Source organism: Podarcis vaucheri (assembly GCF_965113315.1).
Source record: "Podarcis vaucheri genome assembly, chromosome: 5".
Lineage (NCBI taxonomy): Eukaryota > Metazoa > Chordata > Lepidosauria > Squamata > Lacertidae > Podarcis > Podarcis vaucheri.
In genome coordinates, this window is record NC_138763.1 from 86,404,862 (window position 1) to 86,430,965 (window position 26,104).

A 26,104-nucleotide genomic window follows, 5' to 3' on the forward strand; every position below is an offset into this window, starting at 1 on the left:
TGAAGTACAGCACTCACATATATTGCCCCAGCAATGCTTACAATAACCTTGGAAAGTGAATCAGCAGTATTATTGTCTCTTGCACCTTTGGAAACCCTTTTTCTTTCCTGCCCCAGAGGAAATGAATTAGGAAGAGAGGGCCTGAGTTTCAACTTGCCAAGAGGTACATTCACCAGAGATCCCTTAAATGCTGAAGTGCCTCATCTGATTCAAGGATCTCTAGACTCCTACTGCCAAGCATCTTGAGACACAACTTGAAAGAATGTGTATTTAGCATGGGGAGGGGGGGTATAGGAAATGAAATTTAGGGAGATTATGTATCTCACGCAATGAAAAGCCAGCCAGTCTTAACACTATGTGCTACAAACCAGCTTTTTGTGGGTGTTGGCTTTTTTTAACACCACCACCACAATGTCCCTGGGCTGAAGGAACTATGGAATAAATCTGTTTCCTTTAATCTTCCAAGCTAATATCTAATATCTTCTAATATCAGCTTGTTCCAGGAACCTTGGAGGTGGACCCTGACTGACCAAAACCAACTGTCCGCTGGCCACAATGCACATGGCCAGGTCTTGGAGAGTCTGTTCCCTGATAGGCTTTCTTAATTGGGTTCTGGATTTCAGGTTCAGAACTTTAAGACCCCAGAGATGGAGTCTAGTGTGATAGGGGCAGAGGATGGTGCTTAGTGGATTATGGGAGAACCCTGCTGACCTTTGCACCTCCAAGAACAATGCCAATGTCGATGATGCAATTAAAATGTCCTGATACAGCTAAAATGGCTCCATAGGGTCAGACAGGCTGTTTGTTGACTCTTTATACCAATTACAATAGCTGCATGTTATAACAGACAAAACTATTAGCATATTCCTCTGCAGGGTTACCGTGGTGCATCTGTGCATTCATAAAAAACAATGTATTGCAATGTGCCCTACAAATAGTCAAGGCACATAGACCATTCAAGACCAGATCTTCTGATCCACCACAGACTTATTCTCCCTTTAGGGAGTGAGAGGCCCAGTTGCCAAGAAACATCAGCTGAAGGCCACAGAAATTTGACACAGCAAGGCTGCTCTTTTCAGCTTCCTGCCTTGACACAATCAGTTTCTCACTTAATCCACTTTGTCAAGGACTTTTTTAATATTTCAAAAACAGGAACAACACCATGTCTGTTACACATTTCCCCTCTCAAAACAAGGGCACTTCCAGACTATCACTATTTTGGGTGGGATTCAGTCACATACTGGCAAATTCAAGATGTGCAATTATAGTCCATTTGGAGGTGCTGTGCAACAAATCCATCCCACTGCCCCAAAACAGACTTTTTGTGATAAGGGATGGGAAAATGCACTGGAAAGTGGGGGATAATGATTGCTTGACCCAATGTCATAACATCCTTCAATTGCATCAGAATGAATGCTCAGTAAATACCTAACATCGCCTAAGTCCCCTGCAAACAAATCAGGATGGATGCTCAATAAAGGGGCCATCTGGAAGCAACCTAACCTAATTCATTTTCAGGGGTAAATGGTTTATTGGAATACTGGCACAAAAATAATAAATGCTTGCAGAAAGATGATCAATTCTGTGTTTTAAAGATCACCTGCATGAAATATGTTTAGAATAACAAAGGAGCTCGAGGTGGCCTACTTGTGATGATTCTCTCACAGTAACGCAAGTCGCTTAGGCTGAAAGGCAGTGATGTGTCCAAGGCTAGCTTCACAGCTTAGCAGAAGTTTGACTCTCTTCATCAGACTGCTTTTCACACCGCAGTGTAATAAGGTGTGTGTTTGTGTGTGTTCCCTGCACCCTGCCTTGTGCTGCTTGAATAAAGGGCAAAATTTAAACATAATAATAATTATTATATCCCTGATTTGTATTTTTTGGAATGAAAGTTGAATATTTCCTGAAGTGAGCCTTTGCTACCAAGAACCCTTATAAATTCACTAAGCTGGTTTTCATAACGCGGTCCGCCAAACCATCGCTTTCTGAAACAATGTGGACAGTTAGGCTTCGGAGATTAGTTCTCACCTACTTTGGCATTTTTTGCTGCCACATTGCACTGATTTAAGCCAAGTACTGTACTGGTGAGTACTGTAATAAAAGAAAATTCCTGGGCTCCCCAGACCACTATCAAATTAGAGTATCTATAGACTGCACAGTAAAGATTAAAGACCCATCACTTCACACGGCTGCCATTGGACATAAAAATGGATCTGGGGCACAGCTCCTTACGGGACCCCAGGATTTTTGGTTTGTGGTGGCGCCCATGGCACTTTCTCAAAAATCCAAATCAGCCAGTGCTGGGAGACCAGGGGGCAGTTCTGAAATCTCTTGATATTGCTTTGTGGCCGGCACTTGCCTGAAGCAGAATCCTTTTCTCTTTCAACTTCACATAATCATCCGGACTTCCAAGAATCAATTTTTATCAACATACACTTGAAAGCCAAGTTGGTGGGCATTTTGCCCGGAAATCTGCAGGGTTAGCAGCATAAATGTCCCTTTATATTTCCAGACCTTGCTATGCTATGATAGCCGTCCTGGAAAAAAGAACACTGTCCATTCTTCCCCTTTTGGTGCTCCAGAAGCAGCCTCTCTTTTGAAGACGGAATAAGCCCCAAACTGGATTTACCATAATGACCCATACCCATGAAAATAGAGGGTCATTCATCTCTTTCATTCAGAATGGTTACATTTGAAGCCCAAAGACTAGTCAGAGGCATGCAGAAAGAATTAAAACTCTAAGAAGAGAACTGATGCAGATCCCAGACGGCATGTTTTAAAGCTGAGCAATCACGTTCCATCTGTCAGATGATGTGGCTGACACAAGGCACAGTCAATGTGTGAACTCAAACAGGCGCTTTCTGAGCCAAGTTATATGGTAAAACAAAACTACCAAAGAACCAGATGAAATGGTAACACAAAACGTATTATAATAAAACTGCCATTTGTTTCTATGACAATGCCATGGTTGTGGTGTGTCATTGCTTTAAGTGACCAAATACTGATCAGACATGGTTCCGACTAAAAAAAACAACAACAGAAAGGAAAAAAAGCACAAATTCAATCATGCAATCTTAAATAGTGTGTGGTTCTGGGTGGCAGATGAATACTGCCCACTATATGCACATTACACAGAACCAGAGACCTGCAACCCAACTTTTGTAGGTAAAGGTAAAGGACCCCTGACAGTTAAGTCCAGTTGCGAACAACTCTGGGGTTGCAGCGCTCATCTCGCTTTACTGGCCGGGGGAGCAGACGTTTGTCTGCAGACAGTTTTTCTGGGTCATGTGACCAGCATGACAAAACTGCTTCTGGCGAAACCAGAGTAGTGCACGGAAACGCTGTTTACCTTCCCGCTGGAGCAGTGCCTATTTATCTACTTGCACTTTGACATGCTTTCAAACTGCTAGGTTGGCAGGAGCTGGGACTGAGCAACGGGAGCTCACCCCGTCGCAGGGATTTGAACCGCAGACCTTCTGATCGGCAATCCCAAGGCTCTGTGGTTTAGACCACAGTGCCACCCGCGTCCCCTTATAGTACATTAGACCAGCACAATTCATACATGAAATGCAGCACATTCCACTTTTTTCTTCTGTGGTTCAGCAAGTTCCAGATAGCTGGTCTTATCATCATAACTGCCCATCACACTCTTTGAAGAGCTCGGAGTGGTATATGTGGTTTTCTGCCATGTTATCTGCACAACCACCCTAGGTTAGGTAGAGAAACGTAACTAGTCCACGGTCATCTAGGGAGCTTGATTTGAACCTTGCTCCAATTCCAGGACTCTATTCACTAAACCACACTATCTCTTTTGCCAACAATCCACTCTACCTTCCATCCCAAGACCCTGTGAAAGCTGTCATCTAACGGCATTTTCTAGCCTCTCCTCAGTCTCTGGGTAAGAATATAAAAGAGCAGGGGAAGATAAACACAGAACAACTCCTGGCTGCTCCAAATTCACTTTTCCTGAGCCTTCAGTGGACACTGCCCACCAATTCTGAAGTTTTATATTGCAAATGAAAGGGCTGGGGATTTCTCTATGTGTTAAAAAAAGTACAAAAAACAGATGGCAGAAGTCCCCCTCCTCTACTTCTGATACACAGCAACTATCAGAGGTTAACATGTACACCACTGATAAATTGATCTCACCCGCAACCAGTTCACTGTGTGTGGGGGGGGGGGTGTGCATTTTCCATCTGCTACTTACATTTATAAAGTTATGTCTAAGTCAGCTGTCAGAGAGATGCCTCATTCTGCATGAACTTGCAGCTCCACAGAAAGCCCTTTATAATCTATTATGTATGCCTTTGGACAGATTAATGCAAAGACATGTTGGAGCAGCTGGACTGGGCCCCAGATCAGAATGGGCTTCCTGTGCCAACACTGCTAATATAGTAAGAAGGAGAAGCAGATACTAAAATATCAGCCCAGAGAGACCCAAACACAAACTTTAGCAGGCTAGAGCTGCAGCAAGAGGACTTGCTTTGAGAACCAGGGCTCAACTCTGGAACTTTCGAAGCCCGAGCTCAGCTTTTAATAACAAATGAGAGAATATATCTTCATTTGTGCAGAGTACATTTTCTTCACCAGAGAGTAATAACAAACATTAGTCAAGGAGCGCAGAGTATGAATCAGAAATCCAGAGGTGTCGCTTTCAACAGGTGAAGCTTTCACCAGAATGCAAAGGTGGAGACAGAGGTGGGGAAGTTTTGCTTGCTGTTTAAAAGTAGGAGCCCTGCCAGAAAGCAAGAAAAAAGGCAAATCTTGCTATATAAATAGGACTTCAAGGCCACGCCATCTGTTTTGGCTCCTGAGCTGAAACGGGAATGTGCCACCCCTGTGCCACCGCCCCTGCCTGGAAAGGCAAAGATATGGTGCCCCCATTGGTGCCTCACCTGCCCCATCACAACAGAGAAGTGGCAATGCTGCCAGTCGTAGAGAGGGTGGGATGAGCACAGGGGCTCCGCCTCTTCAGCTTCTGCCACCCAAGGCGGTTGCTTCATCCTGCCTCATAAGTGGGCTGGCCATGAAAAAACCGCTTCAAGTGAGACACTTCAAGCATAGAAGGAAGTAGGATTATGCTGTATTGGGCCCTGCGATTGGCAAACTATCCAGAGCTCCTGGATTGGTCAGGTCTGCTCAGAATACTCGGCAACAGAAGAATGCCTGGGGCACTTCTGGCTCATACCAAGTGCCCTCAGGAACCCTGGAATGGAGAAGACACCTTCCACATCTAGATCTGGAGAAAGCTGCCCAGGACTCCAGCTTGGCATCCACACCAGATTCAACACATCTGAGATTTCAGTGAAGGGTGTTCTATATCACTGGGTGTGCCATCTAGCCAGATGCAACAGTTGACACCTCATCTCACACATTAACTACTGCGAGGCAGAATGCCTTTCAATGGATGACTTTGCCTATTTAGGCTTTTGTTTCCTATTTATAATGGTCTTGTAATGCAAGGGAGGTATCACTGACCCTAAATCAATGGTTTTAACTCCAGTATTTTTAAACTATTCAAATGTATTATAGCTAGTTGCTGGAGAAGATTCTCTTTGAGTATCATTTAACACTGGAGTAGCTAAAGTGTTTAATATTGCTATGAAATTCTGAGTCTTCACAGTGTGGATAACAGAATTAATACAGTGGTGCCTCGCAAGACGAAAATAATCCGTTCCGCGAGTCTCTTCGGTTTTTCCGCGAGTCTCTAGCGGTTTTTTCGTCTTGCGAAGCAACCCTATTAGCGGCTTAGCGCTATTAGCGGCTATTAAAGTATTAGCGGCTAAAAGGCTATTAGCGGCTTAGAAAAAGGGGGTGGAAAGCGAAAAAAATCGCAAGACTCGCAAGACGTTTTCGTCTTGCGAAGCAAGCCCATAGGGAAATTTGTCTTGCGAAGCGCATCGAAAAATGGAAAACCCTTTCGTCTAGCGGGTTTTTCGTCTTGCTAGGCATTCATCTTGCGGGGCACCACTGTATTGCTTGATGAAGCTTCCACGATGTACAATTCTGATTTGGGAAGCAAGACAGAATATGATAAACATGTCCCTTATAAAGACAGATTGAAACCATCAGTTCTAATTTTAAAATGAGGGATGTAGATGAGACAATTCAGCAGACACAAGCCATTTTGTTTTTCATATTGTATAGATTGAAAAATATTGTATTTCCCTCCCAAAAGAAATACAACTTTTCTAGTATCTCTCCTCCATGAATAGAAATTCTGGACATTCCTGCTCTTTGGCCAACCACCCTCTGCTTAAGAACCTCTGCTAAAGGAGAGTCCACCACTAATGAAGGAGAGTCCCTCAAAAATGTAAGACTTGTCCAAATGAAGAGAGCGAAAAGGAACAAAACTTTGGCAAAGTAAGTGCAGGCATATAGTAAGGGAAACCAAAGGAGCAGCACATAGCTAAAAATATTACCAACAACAAGAAGTTATTTGAAGACCTCAGTAGCAAGAAACTAGCTAGAGAAACTGTTGGTCCCTTGGATGACAAGGGTATGACCCTCCGCAACAGCAAGTCCTATCTCATTAACTTATCTGGGTTCTTTGAGAGTGTCACTGAGCATGTGCAGAGAGGTGATCCCATTGGAAGAGTGTAGCTTCAAAAAGCTTTCAACTAGGCATCTCACCAAAGATTCCTGAGTAAGCTTAGCAGTCATGGAATAAGAGGAGAGGTCCTCTTGTTGATCAGGAACTCACTGTTAGGAATTTTTTCTTAATGTTTCTTAAAAACAAAACACTATTCATTATTTGAACCCATTGAAAACAAACTTGCTCCTTCAAACTTGGCTGTTATATCACCTCTTAATCATCTCTTCTCCAGTCCAGCCTAAGCATACCTGACTCCTTCAACCTCTCTCCTTAGGACTTGGTAACCTCCAGGCTGGTCCATTAGGGCAAATGGGGCATTGCACCACCAACCTCAGGTAGACCCCACCTACTTGCCTTCTACAGTTTTCGTGCGGAACTGTTATCTTTCTCCTCCTTAGTCTCAGTGTTGCCATTACGGAAGCCAGCAGGGAGGAGAGTGGGGGTAAAAATAGAATTAATGGCTCTGGCTCCACCTACTGTTGGCCTCTCTGGTCGTCTTCTCTACCAATTTCAATAGGTACCAGCCACCAGTGGTGGCTCCTCACTACCTTTGTTGCACTCCTTCCTCTTCATCGATCTGCTTCTTAAACTGTGGTGCACAGAACAGGATACAGTACTCCAGGTAAAGTCAGAGCAAAGCCAAATAGAGTGGGACCAATTACATTTCATGATATGGACACTCACTATGTTGATGCAGTCTACAATTGCATTAGCTATGCAATACAGCAGCTAAAAATGCTAAGTGGCGATTAGCTTGTGGTCTACTAAACCTCTTAAGATTGGGGTGGCTAAACCAAGCTGCATCAAGGGTTGGCCAACCCACCCAGGTTCCTATTCTAGCTGTGGACATTGCCCAAGTAGCCAATGTCCACACTGTATATACAGTATGCACACACAAACATATTCAGAGAGCCCCCCCCCTCCTGATCCACAGTGGGGTCTATCTTGCTGCATCACTGGGCTGGGCTAGGGTTGGTGGAGATTGTAGTTTAGCAACATCTGGGAACCCATGGTTGTTCTAAGAGAAGTAGCTTCACCTTCCAGTTTGGTGTCCACTGCAAATCTAATCAGCATCTCCTCTACTCCATCATCCAAGTGATTAAGAAACAGGTCGAGCAGCATTGGGCTGTTCAGAGCTTACTATCAGAACTAGCCGGTAATTCTGCCATATTTCAAGGTTGTGCACTACCCACAGTGTATAATCTAATGGATATTATAAGAAAAGATGGGTTGGGCTTGCTATGGCTATTCTGACGTGGCCCTTAATGGCTAAGACACTCAGAAGAACACAATAAAAAATAAGACTGGTGTCCAAAATACTAGAAAGCAAACCTGACTGGCCCAAGGTCATCCAAAGAGACATCCAAAGTCACACCTTAAATACAGCTTAGAAAGAACAGCACAAGAAATATATGGGGACAGAAGCGACTCTCAAATCTAATATGCTTTTATCAGCCTGGTGTGTTTTGTTTATTTATTTTTTTTAAAAATACCCAAATAAATAAAATCAACAGATCTACCACATTTCTGCAATGAATGGAGGTTCCCCCACCCTCCCTCTCTTCCCTCCCAGCAAGCCGGATGACTTCTTATCAGATGTGTCACTTGGCGAAATAATTGCCAGCAATAATGGTTGCAATAGCAGCATACTCTGAGCACAATTTATCTATGTCTGTTCTATCTTTCAACTTCAAAGCTTCGGCTGCCTCACAGATCACATCAAAATGACACCCCTGTCGTTAATGACAGTGGTCTAATGCAATACAGAGAAGTCAAATCACTCCTCCGGATAGGCGAGAAATGCTCATACGAAAAACTAAGCATGTGCAGGGTCCTGACATTCATATTCAGATCGGTATTTGAAGCAGTAAGGGGGAGCTCGGTTTGACATTCAGATTTATTCATATTTGGAAACAGCCTGCTCTTAGGGGAACAAGGAGCTAGAGAGAAGGGAAGAATATGAGAGGACAGCATACAGCTATAATTAATGTAAGGCTAACTCACGGACACAAAGGAAGGCCAGAGTCCACTCAATACATCAAGCTTCAGCCACAAAGCTGAGAAATCCGACAAAGGCCAACAGGATTGCATGAAGCAAATGAGCAACACACAAATCTCCACATTTCTCAAAGCTGATGCGTACTGCTGGATTGTCCAAGCTCTTGTCAGCCATTCAAGAAAGCGTTGTTGCGGGAGGATACCAAACTGCAAAACATACTCACATCCTCCGTCTTTATCTAACATCTATCAAGTTTTGTTCTGTCTGTCAGTGTGTGTGTATCAAATCGATACAATGAACCTACCCAAACAAAACACTTATCCACATACCTATATTGGCTTGTTTGGTTGATGCAATGCAGTCTGTCAGGTGGGAAGTGGTTCTTGCCAGTTTGCTAGGGAGCACTGAAAATAATGATGATGATGATGATAAATATCACACTAGGCAGAAGGAAAACTTGAAGGCAGATTGAAATACATGCAACTTTACTGAGTAACACCCCACATTTAGCAAGGCAGAAAGAAGGCAGTACACAAGCAAACATTTGTACGTTATCACCTCCTAGCACAGCTGGCTCTATGGACAGCTGGCCTGGACAATCCAACTGGTACACCCTCTTTGTGCGGGAAGCCTTTGTCCCCTAAGCAGAACTTTTGTTCAGCACCTCTTCTTCCATGGGAAAGTTGTGAGGCAGTGTGCTTCTGACTAGGTCACCCTGCGCACTGTTGGTTAGCCATGTCAATCATAACTGATGCCTACTTCTCCCAGGGATTTGCTAGAGCTAGGCAATCCACCCGTTACCTAATTTCATGACATTGTTCACCATTAAATGAGGTGGCATTCTGGTCATGAGGTGGATTTTTGAGGGGGTGGAGCAAAACTTACTGAAGCTCCTCAAAACTGGTGGTTGCCATTTATAGTTTTCCAGAATGCCCTAATCTATTCAGGGGTGGAGAGAGGTAGCCCTCCCAACAACTTTTTTGGGGCAGTTGGCATTCCTCAATCCAGGAACCTCAGGCCATTCAGTGAAATTCAAAATGGTGGTCATCAGCCTGATTAACCATTAAAGAGATCTAGCAAGTTTTATCTCCTTCGAAAATTGAACCCCAAGTTTCAAAAAAGAAAGAAAGAAAAGAAGATGCTTCACCCCCTCCTCTGTCACCAAATTCACCCCAAAAATTCAGGTAAGCTTGATGGTCCTTCAACTTGGTTCAAGTCAGCTTGTTTTTCTATGTGGAATAGATTTTTTGTAGATTTATATGACACATTCATTTAATGTAAGCCCCCACCGGCAATCTGAAACTCAGACACAGGTCTGCCACCTCAATGAGAGCATGCCTTTCACATACCCTCCAACAGGTCATGGGGAGAAAACGGGGATGTGCGTATTCCAGGACATGCTCCCCCAGGAGTCATGCGACCTGTGCAAGATCATGGCGCCTCAAAACGTCAAGTCAAACCGTTGGAAGGTTACATTGCCTGCTACAGCTGTAGTTGCTGCATTTGCAGCACTGAAGTGACATGCAGTAAACATTTATAGTCAAACTATAGTGTGAGAGCAATTGGCCTCTCACCAATGCTGAATGTCCTTGTTGAGGATTCAGAGACGATGCCGGGGGGGGGGGACCCTCCTGATGGAGAAAGCTGGTTTTGGTCTGGGACTAAAGTTGCCACTTACTTGAAGTGAAATCTTAATATGAATTTGGCACTTCCTACTATAAAGTTTTGTCGAGAAAAATCAATTTCCTCAAAGCGCCCTTGCACCTTCTTATAGTTAGCTCATCAATTTTTGTCTGGGCAAACTCCCACCCCCACCCCCTGCATACGTCTCTTGTCTTAAGGAATCCCCTCACAAAAGTAAAAAGAAAAAGAAAAGGCAATTGCTTTTCTTAAACCTCTGTCCAAATACTCCTTGGAGACTGAACTATTAAATAATCGAGATATTCCAAAAATAACAGTCCCTGGATGAGCTTGTCCCTGTAATTCCATATGAGCCATATGGGAACTTATCACTGAAGCCACATTAGTCTTGATTTAAGGTCTTTTGACACATTATTACAGCACTCCAGCATCACTTCACACCTGCCATTCTGTCAATCAGATGGGGAGGGGGGGAACCCATTTTGATGTCAATCAAGAAATCCTGAGGGAAGTGTAACCTGTTAAGAAGTATTACCCTTTGCCCGCAACGATTCTTCAGCTTTGAATTTAAAGGACATATGCCAGAAATAATTAAAGACCATTCTTTTGTATCCTCATATATAAATGAAGGCATTTAGCGCCAGCAGATTTATATTGTCTGGGCTGAGAAGCTAGTTCATGTTCCACAGCTGTTTTTGCTGCAATTAATAGACTGTGCTTGTCCACGACAATGTCCTGCCAATTTGCCCTTGTAGTCACTCTCGAGGCTATCCTCTCAGTTTACTGATGTACAAGCAGCATTGTTTTTGCAGTAGGAAGAAGAGGTTGTGTCAACCTCAAATAACATGAACATGAAAGCACAAACCTGGCTTATACCCTTCATGGCTGAAACAGCAATCTCCCTCTAGAATTATAGTTTACACAGCTTAGCTACTATTTCTTAGGAGAGTGGTTGGGTGTGGGTGGGTGTAGACCAGGGGTTGTCAACCTAGTCCCTACCGCCCACTAGTGGGTGTTTCAGGATTCTAGGTGGGTGGTAGGGGGTTCTACGGCACAGGCTGAATCCTACTTCTATCGAGAACTGGTGGGCGGTAAGGAAGTTTTACCATCAAGAAAGATGCATTAGTGGGCAGTAGGTATAAAAAGGTTGACTACCCCTGATGTAGACAGATAGACAGACAGACAGTCCCTCTGGTGAGAGACACAGCATCCTCCTTGTGTGGTAGTTTGCCCACCTTTGGCTCCACCCTGCATTCAGCTCTCTCCTGTGCCTCCTAGAAGCTGCCAGCATGAGACAGAGGTCACACCCCAGAAACAACTTTGGCCAGCAATACCGCGCGACGGTAGTCAATGTGTCTCAAACCCTTGTTGAGTTTGGAACTTCCACTACATGCAAAGACAGGCTCCAGCGGATTGAGCAGATGAGACCAATAATGGGTCCAATGGTCAAGAAGGCTGTTTCTGTACATGCTGTGGAGGGAAGCAAGGGGCAGATGGGGCTCATCCACCTGGGAAGGTAGCCTATCTAGAAGGAAAACTCTGATGCTAAACTTCTGCTGCCTTGCAGGATATCTTTGGAAAAAACCAAAGCCTAAGGAGAAACCCTACACACTCCTTGCAGAGTGGAGTTCCTAAGATGGCAGGATGGTACATTGTACACCTCCTTCCAGTAATGCTTGCAGCCAAGTCAGTGTCAAATGTATTGCCCTGCTTTCCTTTGGCCAACGTCAGCGAGGCTGGGGGAGGGGGGAGGTAATTGTTGTCTAGGCAGCCCAGGTCACTTTGGTGCTGCTAATACAGCTGTTTGACTTCACCCCTGGAGGTGCCTTCCATCATCTCTCGAGGCAAACAAATCATTTACAGTGGTGCCTCGGGTTACATACGCTTCAGGTTACAGACTCCGCTAACCCAGAAATAGTGCTTCAGGTTAAGAACTTTGCTTCAGGATGAGAACAGAAATTGTGCTCCGGCGGCACAGCAGCAGCAGGAGGCCCCATTAGCTAAAGTGCTGCTTCAGGTTAAGAACAGTTTCAGGTTAAGTACAGAACTCTGGAACGAACTAAGTTCATAACCCGAGGTACCACTGTATTAGTATTCAGTTTAGAATTCAAAATGCTAAAAAATGTAGTTTCGGTGTTCTCTCTTTTTCTTTTACAAACGTAATTTTATTTCAGTGTATTTTAATACCAGGAAAGGGGGACTTGGTGGTGGACTCCAGCTCCTGTCAGCCCCAGCCCTAATGCAACAACACCTGGAGAGCCACAGCTTCCTCATCCCTATGCCCTTGTAACAGCAAGAGTCATTGTAAATTTCCACTGAGCACTGGAGATGGGACTGAGAAAATTCTGCATGAAGGGACAATGAAATGGCTGCTACTGGCTGCTGCTCGCTACTCCAAGAAAACTACCTACCCTCCAAATTATTGAAAATTTTCTTCCAAAGTGGGCTTAAATTTTGGCTCCTGTTTTATGACCTATTCACAGTGTGCTTTAGTATTGCCTTAGAATTTCTTTTAGAAGCTTGATAGGTGCAGAGTTGAGCTTACCTTAGCCTTGTGAGGTGCCTGAAGGTCACATGTGTGTTTTTTATGTCCATTGAATATTTCTCCAGCACTCTCCTGGCTCCCCCAGCTGCTCACACTTCCCCACCTGAAAAATATCAATGGGAGGAGCTACCTCATGACCTATTCCCTTTCAGCTTCAATTGAAATACAGGAGGCTGGAGAAGCTGGCTAATGAGCACCTGAGACTGAATAGAGCTTGCTGATTTCCTTTTAATGGAAAATCCTTCCTTTTGAATTAAAACAAAAACAAAACAAAACTGTACTTATTTAAAAGAAGTAATGAACTATAACTATAACATCATGGGGCTTTCAGGAAGTGTGGGCACCCAGGAGGTCTGCAGAAAGCAGACCACAAAAATACAGGGCTCTCAGAAAACCCCTTGGCCACCTTGAAGGTAAGGCAAGTGCAACAAAAAAGCATCCATACCCCACCCATAAAAATGTCACTGCAATTTCTCTTCCCTTTGATCATTTCTGAATGGAATTTCTTTTCTCATTAACTGATGATGGATACGTGAAAAACTGCAGAAGTCATTTTTGAGAGCAGGGGTGCTGAAAAGCTTATGGGGTAATTAATACTAGAAGGAAGTCCACAAATGTATGTGGATATGTGGTAGTAGTTTTGGCTGTGTTCCTTCCCAACAAGCTTCGCTCTTGTCTTTTGTTTCATCTTGTTTCTGCCTTACCTTCTTAAGCCTAATCCTCCTCCCTCTCATGTTTTCCTGCATTAAGAAATTCAGAGTCAAGTTGGGGGCAGCCTGATGATCTAAGAAAACAGCACAAAGGCTTAGTAAAGTCATGCTGGAATGGAATAGAATGTTTCCCCAACCATCTCTTCCAGCTTCCTCCTACAGAGCTTTAAGGAGGATGGTTTATTCTGAGTAAGTGTGTTGGTTACTAGGCTTGTGGAAGAAGTGCCTTTGTGACATCAGCAGCCATTTTACCAATCCCATGTCTTGTTTCATACCTCTTGGTAGGCATTCACCTAGATGACAGTGGATTGGTGTAACAGCTACTGATGTAACAGTGGAAGAAGAAAACTACTCATTCCCTCTAGTTTCTAATGGTGGAGGAACATTTCATTGGCTAAGCTGAACAGACCAATACTTGCTCTTCCTTGATAATGATTACAGTGAAGAGATGGGGGAAAGAACTTTTGTTTGCCTCTCCTCAAGTTGCATTTCCTTGATTATCATATACTCACGAGTAACCCTAACTGATATATTTGTTTTTTGCCTATTCAAATTTCCTTTCTCTTTCCTCTTTGGTAGAAGTAGGTAACTAGAATGTGAGCTCTTCAGCTTTTTGGACCAGACAAACATAATGGGGCGTGGGTGGCGCTGTGAGTTAAACCACAGAGCCTAGGACTTGCCGAACAGAAGGTTGGCGGTTCGAATCCCCGTAACAGGGTGAGCTCCCATTGCTCGGTCCCTGCTCCTGCCAACCTAGCAGTTCAAAAGCACATCAAAGTGCAAGTAGATTAATAGGTAGGAAGGTAAACGGCATTTCCGTACGCTGCTCTGGTTCACCAGAAGCGGCTTAGTCATGCTGGCCGCATGATCCGGAAGCTGTACGCCAGCTCCCTCGGCCAGTAAAGTGAGATGAGCGCCGCAACCCCAGAGTTGGCCACGACTGGACCTAATGGTCAGGGGTCCCTTAACCCTTTACCTTTAAACATAACATGGATTGCATTAATGTATTTTTGTCCAAAAGACAAGTATCAGATGGGATCAATTTACACAGCATATGCTTTACTAAAAGAACCAAATGTTCAATCTTCAGCTACATCCACTTAGCATACTGTCCGGGCTTGTATAGCACTAAGTTCAAAATGCCAACAGCAGCCTCCCAATTTTCTGCTCTAGCGTTTTATCTGTTTCAGCTCTGGGCTGCATTGAGAAGGGACTGAAAAATGGTAAGAGGGCAAGGCCCATCTTCAAAGCAGCACCCCTGCAAGTGTCATTCCCAAAGCTGTGCCTTGAGCAGAGATTTCAACTTGCAACTGTGCCTTCAACAGCAGCTTGGCCCACACGCAGCAGGTAGCAAGTGAAGACAAGGCTTGCCATCAGAATCTGCTGAAGGTCAGTTACTACAGCAGGTGTTGAGATGGAGGGGGCAGTGCATGAGTGCATTGGGCTGAGGAATCCGCAGAGGAGCCCTTGGATATGTCTTGCCTAAGCTGGGCATAAAACTTTCTGCTATTGGATGCCATACAGGACCTTGAAGGTTTCCAATATGTGAGTACATACGCAAGATATCAACCACACAGGGCACCTCCTGGAGAGGAATTTGAAAGTTCCCACTAACCAAACCTCCTTCCTGGTTACTGCCACTTTGTCTGCAGGATTATTATTTTTAGTGTATATCTGTTTTTCAGGGATGGGCCGCTTTCTGTTGCACTAGAGGAAGTGGAAAGAGTGACTGAGAGGAAGGCCAGGGGGAATTTAAGCAGATCCTAGAAGGTCTCCAATGTTTTTGAACCCTCTCTGATGTATTGACGTGCTGCTACTTTTACTGTATATTAACTGTGATCGTAAGGTGTTATTTTTTAAACTTTTTGTTTGGTGGTTGTTATTTTATTTTTTTAATATAGCCCTGGGACCTTTGGGTGAAGAGTGGGCAATACATTTAATTAATAAATGCATAAAATTAACTTCAGCCTGCATTTCAGTGGCAGCTGTGGCATAAGAAGAGTGCAGGGTCGGGTTCTTCTTGTGCAGACAGAATGAAATAAATCCCACCACAGTCTAGGAAATGGCCCAATGCACTGTGACATTTAATCAACTGTTTGACTGGGGCCTCACCTCCTGTATCTTTTTTCTGAAGAGAACATGATTCTCTGCACATCACTTTTCCGGCGCACAGTTTCTCAAAGCCAGGTTATAGGCCTTTAAAAAAGAAAGAGAGAGGAGCCCAGTAAGAGAGGTCAGCTACAATCATGAATTTTATGAAAGGTTTGCTGGGAAACCACATTAAATGGCAACATCGGTGCACATCAGTTCTGCTGTGCTTCTGCAGCCCAAATGATTTGTGATATCGTTGCACTTCAGAGACATCATTGCAAAGCAGTGTCGCTCGCCTTAGTATCAGGACACTCCTTCAAATGCTTCACAATGCACCAGCCTCTTCCTATGATAAACTACCAGTCAGGGACATGTTTGGGCCAGATATGGGCCAGAGAAAGTTAATTCCTCAATAAAACTCTCCAAAGCCAAACAGCCTTCATCCTGGATCTGAAGCTTGCAGCTCTGGAGTTAGCTTTAAAGCTATGTGCCATGCACCTTTGCTCTAAGAGGCTGAGGGAGCTTGATGCATCTGAAATTCTATCCATTTGAATACCTCACCAAATATTGAATATTACCTTTTCCTTCTTTCTTTTTTTCCTCAATGCAGCAGATGCAGTAGGGACCCCCTATCATTATATATAATTTAAAAATTGTACAAAGCATAGCACATGCTCAATTTCCATTGTTCCTTTCAGATTTCAGTTCCTCCCACCCACATAAACAGAGTGTCAACGATCCCCGAGTTTGTTTGGGTTTGGGGATTTTTTTTGTTCTCATAATGCAAAACTTCTATCTTGAAATGCTTCTACTTATTATCAATATTCTTCTTGTGCAGTGCTTTACCAGCATGCATATGCAGCTGTGCATAGTGATCAGATGCTATAAGAAATCAAATTACAGTGCAGGTTTTATCACTATCATTTTGAATGGGGCACAGGAACATATGTGTGTGTGTGTTAGTGAAACACTGCACGAAAAGAACATACACATGATTGCAACTAAAATCAGCCACATCAAGATAAATTGTAGCAGTATTTTTACTATTTTCCATCGGCAATGTGGCAGGGAGCAGAATATGCAAAACAACTGAAGGACTTAAAGCAGTAACAAACTATGCACCTTCAAGTCTGAAATTAATTGTACAAATCCTGTTAATGAAGGGGGTGGGGGGATCTTCCTATCTCTAATTGACTATACTTAGATAAGGTGAAGTAAAGCAATGTGGAATATTATAGCCCATTCAAATCTGGAAGTCATCACTTGATATTGCAGCTATAAAGTGTTGAGCCATCCAAAGTGGTGAAAATTATTCCCTCCTTTTCTGCTACAGGTGGTGGCCATTTTGCATGGGGGCTCCACTCCTGGCCCCTGTGCACATTGGCAGAGCATGCATAAGCCTGTCCTGCCCCATTACACCCGTTATGCCCCATTCCAGGTCCAAAAGAATGCCCACAAAATGCTCACCGCCTATATTTATCTCATCTATGCCTATCAACTTTATAGCTGTTTTCCATATCTGGCATGACTGGGAATACACACACAGAGAGAGAGGGGGGGGGGGGAAGAACAGCTGAAACTGTTGAGAAACAATTATTAAGCATTTGCATTTATGTAATTTAAGGAGTAACATAAGCAGAAAAAAAGAACTGACAATGAATTCATTGTTATGAATTTAGAGGCAGGGGAGCAGGCTGTATGCTGAGACCCTTGTAACCTGTGGATCCAGCAAGTGTTAAAAATTAAGCCAGGCTAGCATCCTGATGGGGCGATAGCCTAGGTCAGGCACATCTAACTCCCAAAGGACTGTGATCTACTCACAGTATAAAAAGACTGGCTGTGATCTATCTATTGTAGATGGGGGAAGATTGACCAAAGTTGTAGAGCTTTTTTTGGGGGGGGGGGGTTGACCAAAGTTGATACTGCAATTGACCTGGGACACCCCTGCGATCGACCTGTTGGACACGCCTGGCCTAGGTAATGGGTCATTAAAGGAACAAATGAAGTGGATCTGTGCCAGGCAGCAAACTGGTTGGTAGTTAGAAAGAAAAAAGGTGAGAGTTGAGAGATTTGAGCTAGAAGCTAGAAATGGAAAAGCAACAGGCTAGGAAGCCAGAGAGACAGAGTGATGCTTGATTTCTGGTTGAATCCAAGGCTGTGAAGCAAGGCCCCTCTGGTGTGTCAATGCTGCAAACCCCTCCTTCGTAGCCTTGGGTTGTATATATGTGTAAATAAAACCATATAGCATAAAGACACCACAGTCTTCTCTGTGCCTCATTCCAAAGGAAACACGAACCCTGGCCTGGAATCCCTGGAACCTTGCACTGCTCAGAGACTGCAACAATATTTTTAAAGCACAAAGTATGTCCAGCCATAACATGGGGCATCTTCTTCTTGCACAAAATAAAATACAACCCTGAAGAGTCATGTCTCTCCCTGCCCCCTGCACCCCCCCCCTTTTGGTTGCTTGATGTATGACTCGGCCCTGCCTCATCATTCTGTTATGATTCAAACAAACAGAGGGAATTCTTCTACTTAAATTCTTCACTGCAAGAGAAGTAAATATCTTACTTTTCTAAAACACCATTTCTTAAAGATAAAATAGAATTCTACAACACTCTCTCAGATAGATTTGCCATAAGTCAGATACCCTTGTTCAAATAATGAACTATGAACACCATCCATCTTGTGCCTTCAGCTCGTTGTGAACTAGCTCTTGTTAAGGTGCTCCAGAAGGAGACTCTGTTGACTGATAACAATGAATGGGTTTTTTTGCACCACACTGCAGTTGCCGCTATACGTCTCTGGCTCGAATGGAAAGGCAATTAAGGAGGAAAGTATCGAACAAAGAGGGACCAATGACAGGGTACTGTTTTTTAAGACAAAGCAGGAGTATAAAGCTGCAACAAAAGTAACCTGCTTAACTGACTGAAGAGAAGGGGGTAGAAATGGGGGGAAGTGTTCTTGTCCCAAAATCGTTGGATCCTTAAGGCACACGTCACACTGCCACCACCCAAAAGTTGAAGAGGAAGCCTGCAACAGAAGAAAAACTAACAGCCTGGTTCTTGAGAAGCCTGAGGTCAATTCCACCCGCTGATATAGGCTTTCTGTGATGTTGCACGTGACTTGCAGAACAGCCCTAAGCACATTTACCCAGAAGTCTTACTTATTTCAATGCAACTTACTTCCTAGCAAGCTTATCCATCAGAGGCGGCTCACCTAAAACACAGAGTGGGCAGCTTGTTTCTTTTCCACGTGGCCCAATACTGCATTTTCAATGGAAATTGCATAAACATATCTTAGCCAATCTCTGTTCTTGTAGTTTAGGGCCAAGTGCAATATGGATCAGAGCTAGTTGGGTAGTGTAACATATTTGGCTAACTCCCCACTGTGCTGTGACCCCATGTTAACTTGATGTAAAGTGAATACTTCCTCTGCCAATGGTCAGAGAAAGTGAGCTATCACGGACATGCTATTTTTCATGCTGGCAGAAGTTTTTATATTTGAGACTGACATTTGCATGCTGCTGGCCATAGCATTTGGACAGGTTGTCGTGGGCATCCTGGGTTGCCTGCCAGTGGAAATACCGTATTTTTCGCTCTATAACACGCAGATTTTTTCTCCTGAAAAGGAAGGGGAAATGTCTGTGCGTGTTATGGAGCGAATGTGTGGTCCCTGGAGCCGAAAAATCAGACAAAAATCAAATCGGGCTTCAGATTGCTGAAACGGAACAAAGAGCAGGGAAAGCCCCTCCCCTCCAGGCAAGAAGAGGAAGTGGCAGCTTTCCTGCATTCTGCCTCAGGGTCTTACTGCCCTCCCGCTCTGTTTCGTTGCTGTGTTTGCTCAAACGGAACAAAGAGCAGGGAAAGCCCCTCCCCTCCAGGCAAGAAGAGAGGAAAGCAGAGCGTCCCTCTAATTCCTCCCCATGCTCCGGAGGGAACAATGTTTGTGAAGGGAGAGAGATTACAGGTTCGGCTTAAAATTCTGATTTGACTTCCTGCTTTTTGTTTTTGGAGACACACAGCATTCAAATATGCTTTCTTCCATTTAAAAGGATGAAATCCTTAAACAGTGTTTTGCCTGTAAATTCATGCGATCTGGAAGATTACAGTGTCTGTACCTCTTAAGGGATGGCAAAGCTTAGGTTTCGCTGCTAAATAGTTCTTAATGCAGTTAAAATGCTTTCTTCTGTCAAGGCAATTAAAAAAAAAAAATATCAGGCAGCCGGAAAACATGCAGATGGGAGGGAGGGAGAGAGAGAGAGAGCGCTGGCTGGCTTTGTGTGGGTGGGTGGGGGACTTTTGCCTTCTTTTCCTCACGTTATAGCCCTCTCCTGCATTCTTAGCCTTCTGTGTTTTTCCTTCCCTCCCCACTTAAAATGTGGTTACAAAGCATTGATCCACATGGATCCTCAGGATCTCTGCATTGGGTCACCCCAAATTCACCATCAGAGCACACAGCATGTCCATGGCTACAGCCTGCCCCCCCCCCAAATCACGCACCCACTGTTGCCTGGGGCTGCAATGGTGCAAAAACGTGGTTACAAAGCATGGATCCACATGGATCCTCAGGATCTTTGCATTGGGTCAGCCAAAATTCACCATCAGAGCACATAGCATGTCCATGGCTACAGCCTGCTCCCCAAAAATCATGCCTGGGGCTGCAATGGTGCAAAAAAGTGGTTACAGGGATTCTCAGGATTTTTGCATTGGGTCACCCCAAATTCACCATCAGATCACATGTCTGTGGCCACAGCATGAAGTACAAAAATGATACGTCCACTGTTTCATTCAGAATATTTTTTCCTTTGTTTTCCTCCTCTAAAAACGATGTGCGTGTTATGGTCAGGTGCGTGTTATAGAGCGAAAAATACGGTAACTCTATAGGTATGACAAAAACTCTGTGTAAGTACCAATCCACCCACCCCCAAATCGTAAATGTTTATGTGATTGATGATGTTGTTTCCTATAGCTGATCAATATTTAAGGACATGTGACAGCTCCCCACACCCACCCACCCTCTGCAGCAAATATTTTTTGGATCAAATGGGTAGCATAAGCATAGAATGCTTTTTATGTGCCCTTATTAACAAAAGGATAAATTTGTAATGAGTTTAATTATTGAAAGGACATAACACGTTGATATGGTGATCTTTTTTTAAAGCTTAAACCGTTAAATGGCAGAAGCCAAAATGCAACTCAAGAGTTTCCAAAGCAATCCTACTGCTTGCAGGATTCATAAACCAAGTAAACCTTCTGACATAACTATAAAATGTGGCATAAACCCTTGGAAAAAATAGCCTTCTTGGAAAGGGTAACAGCACTTTTATGAGGATTGCAACTGCACCATGGCAACATCAACCTGTCAAAGCAAATGAAGGGCAGTAAAACTAAAATTAAAAATGATGAAGGGGACCCCAGCTTGCTAACAGCTTTCCAAGCTGTAAAGCTTTCAAATGTTATCTCTTCATTGGTTTGTTCAATCACACATGTCTTTGCTACCAAGCTTTATCATATTATGTATCTTTCCCATCACAGCAGGCTGCTGAATTTGATCGACTTATGCATGAAAAATATATTTTCCCCAACTTCCTCATCTTGCTAAATTCCTTTCCCTATCCTTATTGGTTCATTTTTATTGGTGCTTGCATTGACACCTGCAGGCTACAAGAATAGCAGTGACACGGACTGGCAATCATGCCGCGTTCTGGGATGTCTGAGGCCTCTGGCATCAAAGTCACTGCTGGGGCCCTCCTACCAGCATTGGAGAGGACATCCATTTTAAGTGGATTTTTACACAGAATTTGGTGCTTCTGGCATGAACAAGATTTCACTGCACTGCACAGCCTCTTGCATTTGAAACCACGTGCAGAAGCCATCATGCATCACCAATGTTCCCCCACTCCCTTAAGACTAATTACAGTGGTACCTTGGTTTATGAACTTAATCCGTTCTGGAAGTCCATTCTTAAACCAAAGCGTTCTTAAACCAAGGCATGCTTTCCCATAGCAGTGGGGGACTTAATTTACAAATGGAACACACTCGACAGAAAGCGGAAGATGTTCTGCTTCCAGGGCAGAGTTCACAAAACAAAACACCTACTTCCAAGTTTGCAGCATTCTTAATCCAAGTTTTTGATAAACTAAGCTGTTCTTAAACCAAGGTACCACTGTATACGCTCTTGTTTGGGAGATGTCACAACAATTAAAGTGGCATGTAACAGCTGCTTTAAATGTATGGTGCGGGTGCAACATGGGAATCCGAAGCAGATTCAGTCCTACCTCTGATCTGCATTAACAACAGTGCAGGGTTTCTGTATCTCAGCACAGCCCTCCAAACTGAGTAAAATAGAATAAGATTCTATTTTGTAACCCTCTTGGCTTCAGCCTATCCCTTAACTTGCAGGAACTCTTTTCTTTGCTGCTCTGTTTTTGGTATTTTTGTTAGGTGTAGGATGTACTAAGGCCCAGTCCTAACTTAATTTCTCCATTGGTTTCTATAGGCAACTCTCACTTCCTTCTATGGAGACGATTAAAAATAGCATGTCAAAGTAAACCAGGGAATGACATATCAAAACAATGAGAAGGTTCTTACACACACACACACACACATTTCACTTGGAGAAAAAGACAGAAATGGAGTAAAGGGCAAAGGAGGAATAAATATACAGAACTTCCCAGTTTCCACTCTCCTCTTTACACCCTCTGCACTCCTTGCCTTCTCTAGGGGCTGGTCCACTGGTCTTCAGCTGGTGGGTGGGGACCCACGTGGGTCTCAGCCAGATCCAAGGCGGGTCGCAACAGGAACATTACCACCATGCAAATGTAAGGTAAAAGAATAAGAAAAGGGTTCCCCAATGCGTATGTGTTAAAAATGGGTCCTGGCCTGAAAAGGTTGAAGATACCTGAGCTAGTCCTATTCTGCCAACTTGTTTTGAAGCCTCCTGGACCACTGCGGCCATACCCTCCCCTTCACCAGCCAACCCCATTTCCCCTTCTCCATGGGCCCCACCTGTTTTTACTAGCAATTTCAGTGGCTAATTAGCATGCTTTGTTTCCATTGGGTTCTCTTTGGTGTAGTGGGTGGTATTCAGAGTAGACCCACTGAAATGGATTATGTTCATTAATGTCATGGGTCTAGTCTAAGTAAAACTTAGTTGACTACCACCCTCTGGATTTCCCCCTCCCCGCTAAATAATGTTTGTATTTTCCTAACATGAATGGTGCTATTTTGGCAACATAAGAATCAACACTCACCCCATATATTGCAAATTCAGAACTCCAACAAAGAATTCACTGGACTAACAATGCTAAGATCAAACTCAGCCTCTTATATGGACAGGATTGGAAGTTAACTGGCAAGGGGTGTGTGTGTGTCCCAATACGCTACTTTTAAGACACTACACACCTAATCCTGCCACCATCCCATGATGCAGTCCTTGGAGCTTCATTTTAACACCAGTTCCTTTCAACATCTCTATTTTACTGTTTTCAGACCTTGTCGGAGCATGTCATCTGGGCTCTCACTGTGTCACAGATAATAACTAGGTCTATTTGTCCTTTATGTCAGTATATGGCAAGGCAGTCTCCATGCTGTCTAGATGCATGAATAAAAACCACAGTCTGGTGTCCAGAAATTGGCTTTAATTTCCCTAGGACTGATGTGCGGCTGCTAGATGTTAGACGCCAGTGCCAGTGCCTAGGGGCTAGTCTTTGAAGGACACCCTCGCTGCTGGTTAGGGTGGCCATCTCATGGTTATGGTGGCAAGATTAAACTGGACAGACTCTGAAATATTTCCCCCAACAAGCAAAGTACTTCCTCTTGCTGTTTCAAATTTTAAAACTAATATTCATGGTAAATGTATGGAAATGAAAAGGGAAAAAAGTCTCACAAAAAATATAATCAAATATGACAGTTTTCGTGGTATCGCAGCATGCATGCAAACTCCAGAGAAAATGCACCAAATAAGGAGAAGCACTGATAAGAATTCAGAGCTGGTTTGAAGTACATCCGTTAATGACTATCAAGTAACAGTTTGCATGTGTAAACTGGGTATCTCAAGTCAGACACTAGAAACAAGAGAATTTGTCTTTCTCACACACGTTTTTCAGCTGAGATCACTCACACATAATCACAGGGTGATGATATTGAATCTCAAGGGGGAGTGAGGCTAAGCCTGGGGCTGGTGGACAAGCCTGGGTGGAGTTGGAATCCTGAGCACTCTGATTTTCATGGGTACCAGCTGCCACTCATGACTCGAATCCTGAGCTGGGCAACAATTATGGCTGGGGTGGTGGTGGTGGTGGTGTGTGTGTGTGTGTGTGTGTGAGAGAGAGAGAGAGAGAGAGAGAGAGAGAGAGAGAGAATGAATTCATGGAGTATGAATATATGTATGGGGGTGGTATTTATCATTGTCACAGAATGACTAAAGTTAGGAAAATCGTCGGGCTGCCCACTGCAGCTTAGCCATCACTGGGAGTGGCAGCAAAGATTTTATTGCTGTTCAAGAAAGGAAGAAAAGGTGGAATTCCTTATAAACAATTGCAGGCCTCCCTCCCCATAAGGAATAGAAGCCACCAAGCTCCATTAAATGTCCCCCTTTCATGGGGGACAAATGACTTTCAAAAGAGGAAAGGGATATTCTGGATGTTTGTTTGATTGATAAAGAAATAACTCTCCCTCTCCTTCTTCTCTCCATCTCAAGCTGATAATATGTCATTCGGGGTTCAACTCGAGAGTCCATTCGACTACTGAAGCCATACGAAAACCAAGGCACGGCTTCTGATTGGCTGCAGGAGCTTCCTGCACTCAGTTGGAAGCTGTGAAAGCTGTGTCAGACATTTGGCTTCCGAAAAAATTCACAAACCAAAATACTTACTTCCAGGTTTGCGGCATTTGGGAACAGATTTGTTTGACAACTAAGCCGTTCAGGAACCAAGGCGCTACCGTAGCTCCTTACACAAACCTTCTCCCACTAGTCTAAGCCAACTCTCCCAAGTCTTGTTAGTTAGCCCTTTGCATATTATTTGTATTCCCTTCCTTTCTCTTTGTCCCTCCTTTATCAGTTCACTAGGGTTCTGTGGCGATTCTTCTTCCTCCTTGGCACACAAGAAAATATAGCAAAGCTGTGTATCTCTCTGCTATCCATTCTATGGATAAAAATTCTGTACCAAGGAAAGCCACATCCTGGAATAAAACGTGTTAGAACTGTTGGAATTTAATGCAAAATTCTCAGCGATTCATAGGCTGCCATTTCTGAATAACGTCTGAGGTAAAACAGAAATCCTTCTTCTGAGTGCAGAAAAAAAAGAGAAGCAAAATAATGGCAAGTGTGTGCACATGCACACAAAACTATGGGGAAGAAACTGCTCTGATATCACAATACAAGTTGACATGTGAAGATTTTGTCAAGGACCATCTGGCTGCAGACACAACTCCGGAGCATTTATCGAAACACTGGCAGCTGGTGGGGGACTTGCAGATCATTTTGGCTAGGAATGTAGTGGCTTGATATGGGATAGTGGGATCCAGTTGGATTTTTTTTTTTTTTTCAGGACAGGCTCAAGAAATAGACTTGGCATATGAAGAATTATGGCTCCATGACAGTCCTAAAGACCTACAAAAGACTGCCTTCTAAGAAATGCATGGAATTCAATTTGCAAGCCCTTGAGACCCTCACATTCCAGAATGTGTATCTTAGCATGATAATAGCTTCTGTATAGCGCAAGTCAAGCTCTCCAGTATTCTTTACAGTACCTGTGTAACAGAGGCCAGTTTTACTGACCTCATATTGCAGGGGATGGAGGGGGCAGAAACTGGAAGAACACCTGCCTGTCTAAGGTCCCCTAATGAATTCATAGTTGAGATTACACTTGAACTGAGGGGCTTCTCACTTTTTAGCCTCTATACAACAGCTTGCATAGGTTACCTCTTATTCCAGATTACCTTCTTGGGTTGCTGCCTTTTCTTCAGTGTAGGAGGGTTCCTATGCTTTTAAAAGCTGTGCTATCAACTCTGCTGGTCACACAACCCTCAAAAATACACGAAACCCGCCCAAAAAGGAAGTAGCAATCCCACTTTCTTCCTGCCAATGGTCATAGACCCTTCCTAGCTCTGAGTGCAGTAAGCAGAAATGACCAGACAATTGCCTCTTGAGGTTTATGATACTATGCTATAGTCAGCTAGGAATAAACAAGGTCATTTATTACCTTCCATGCACTAAATGGAAGATCAGGTCTCTTTCTCAGTAGACATGAAGCTACACATTATCTGGTGCCAAGGTGATACCTGAGGACATGACAGAGTGAGGAATAGGATGCAGGATAAGGAACATGGATCCAGAAAGACAGACAGCTTCCAATGGTTCCATATAGAAAGCATAGGAGGCAGACTGGATCCTTGTGGATCCCCACAGCCCAAAAGCTATTTCCTAGTACAGTTGTACCTTGGTTTTCAAACAGCTTAGTTCTCAAACGTTTTGGCTCCCGAACACCACAAACCCGGAAGTCACTTTTCCAGTTTGTG

At 43.7% G+C, this 26,104-nt stretch overlaps 1 long non-coding RNA gene across 13 annotated transcripts in view; it reads right to left on the minus strand.

Moving 5' to 3' along the window:
• Nucleotides 1-26,104, minus strand: part of LOC309533622 — a 230,041-nt gene that overhangs the window by 95,976 nt on the left and 107,961 nt on the right. For 8 of the 13 annotated variants that reach the window (XR_014220323.1, XR_014220324.1, XR_014220325.1 and 5 more), the window contains exons 1-3: nt 13,485-13,635; nt 12,781-12,883; nt 8,924-8,998 (exon numbers count right to left, since the gene is read on the minus strand). This is a non-coding gene — a long non-coding RNA (uncharacterized lncRNA). Of the gene's footprint in view, nt 1-8,923; nt 8,999-12,780; nt 12,884-13,484; nt 13,636-15,602; nt 15,687-26,104 lie in introns of those variants that run through there. The other 5 variants (XR_014220330.1, XR_014220333.1, XR_014220331.1 and 2 more) reach the window with 3 other exon arrangements.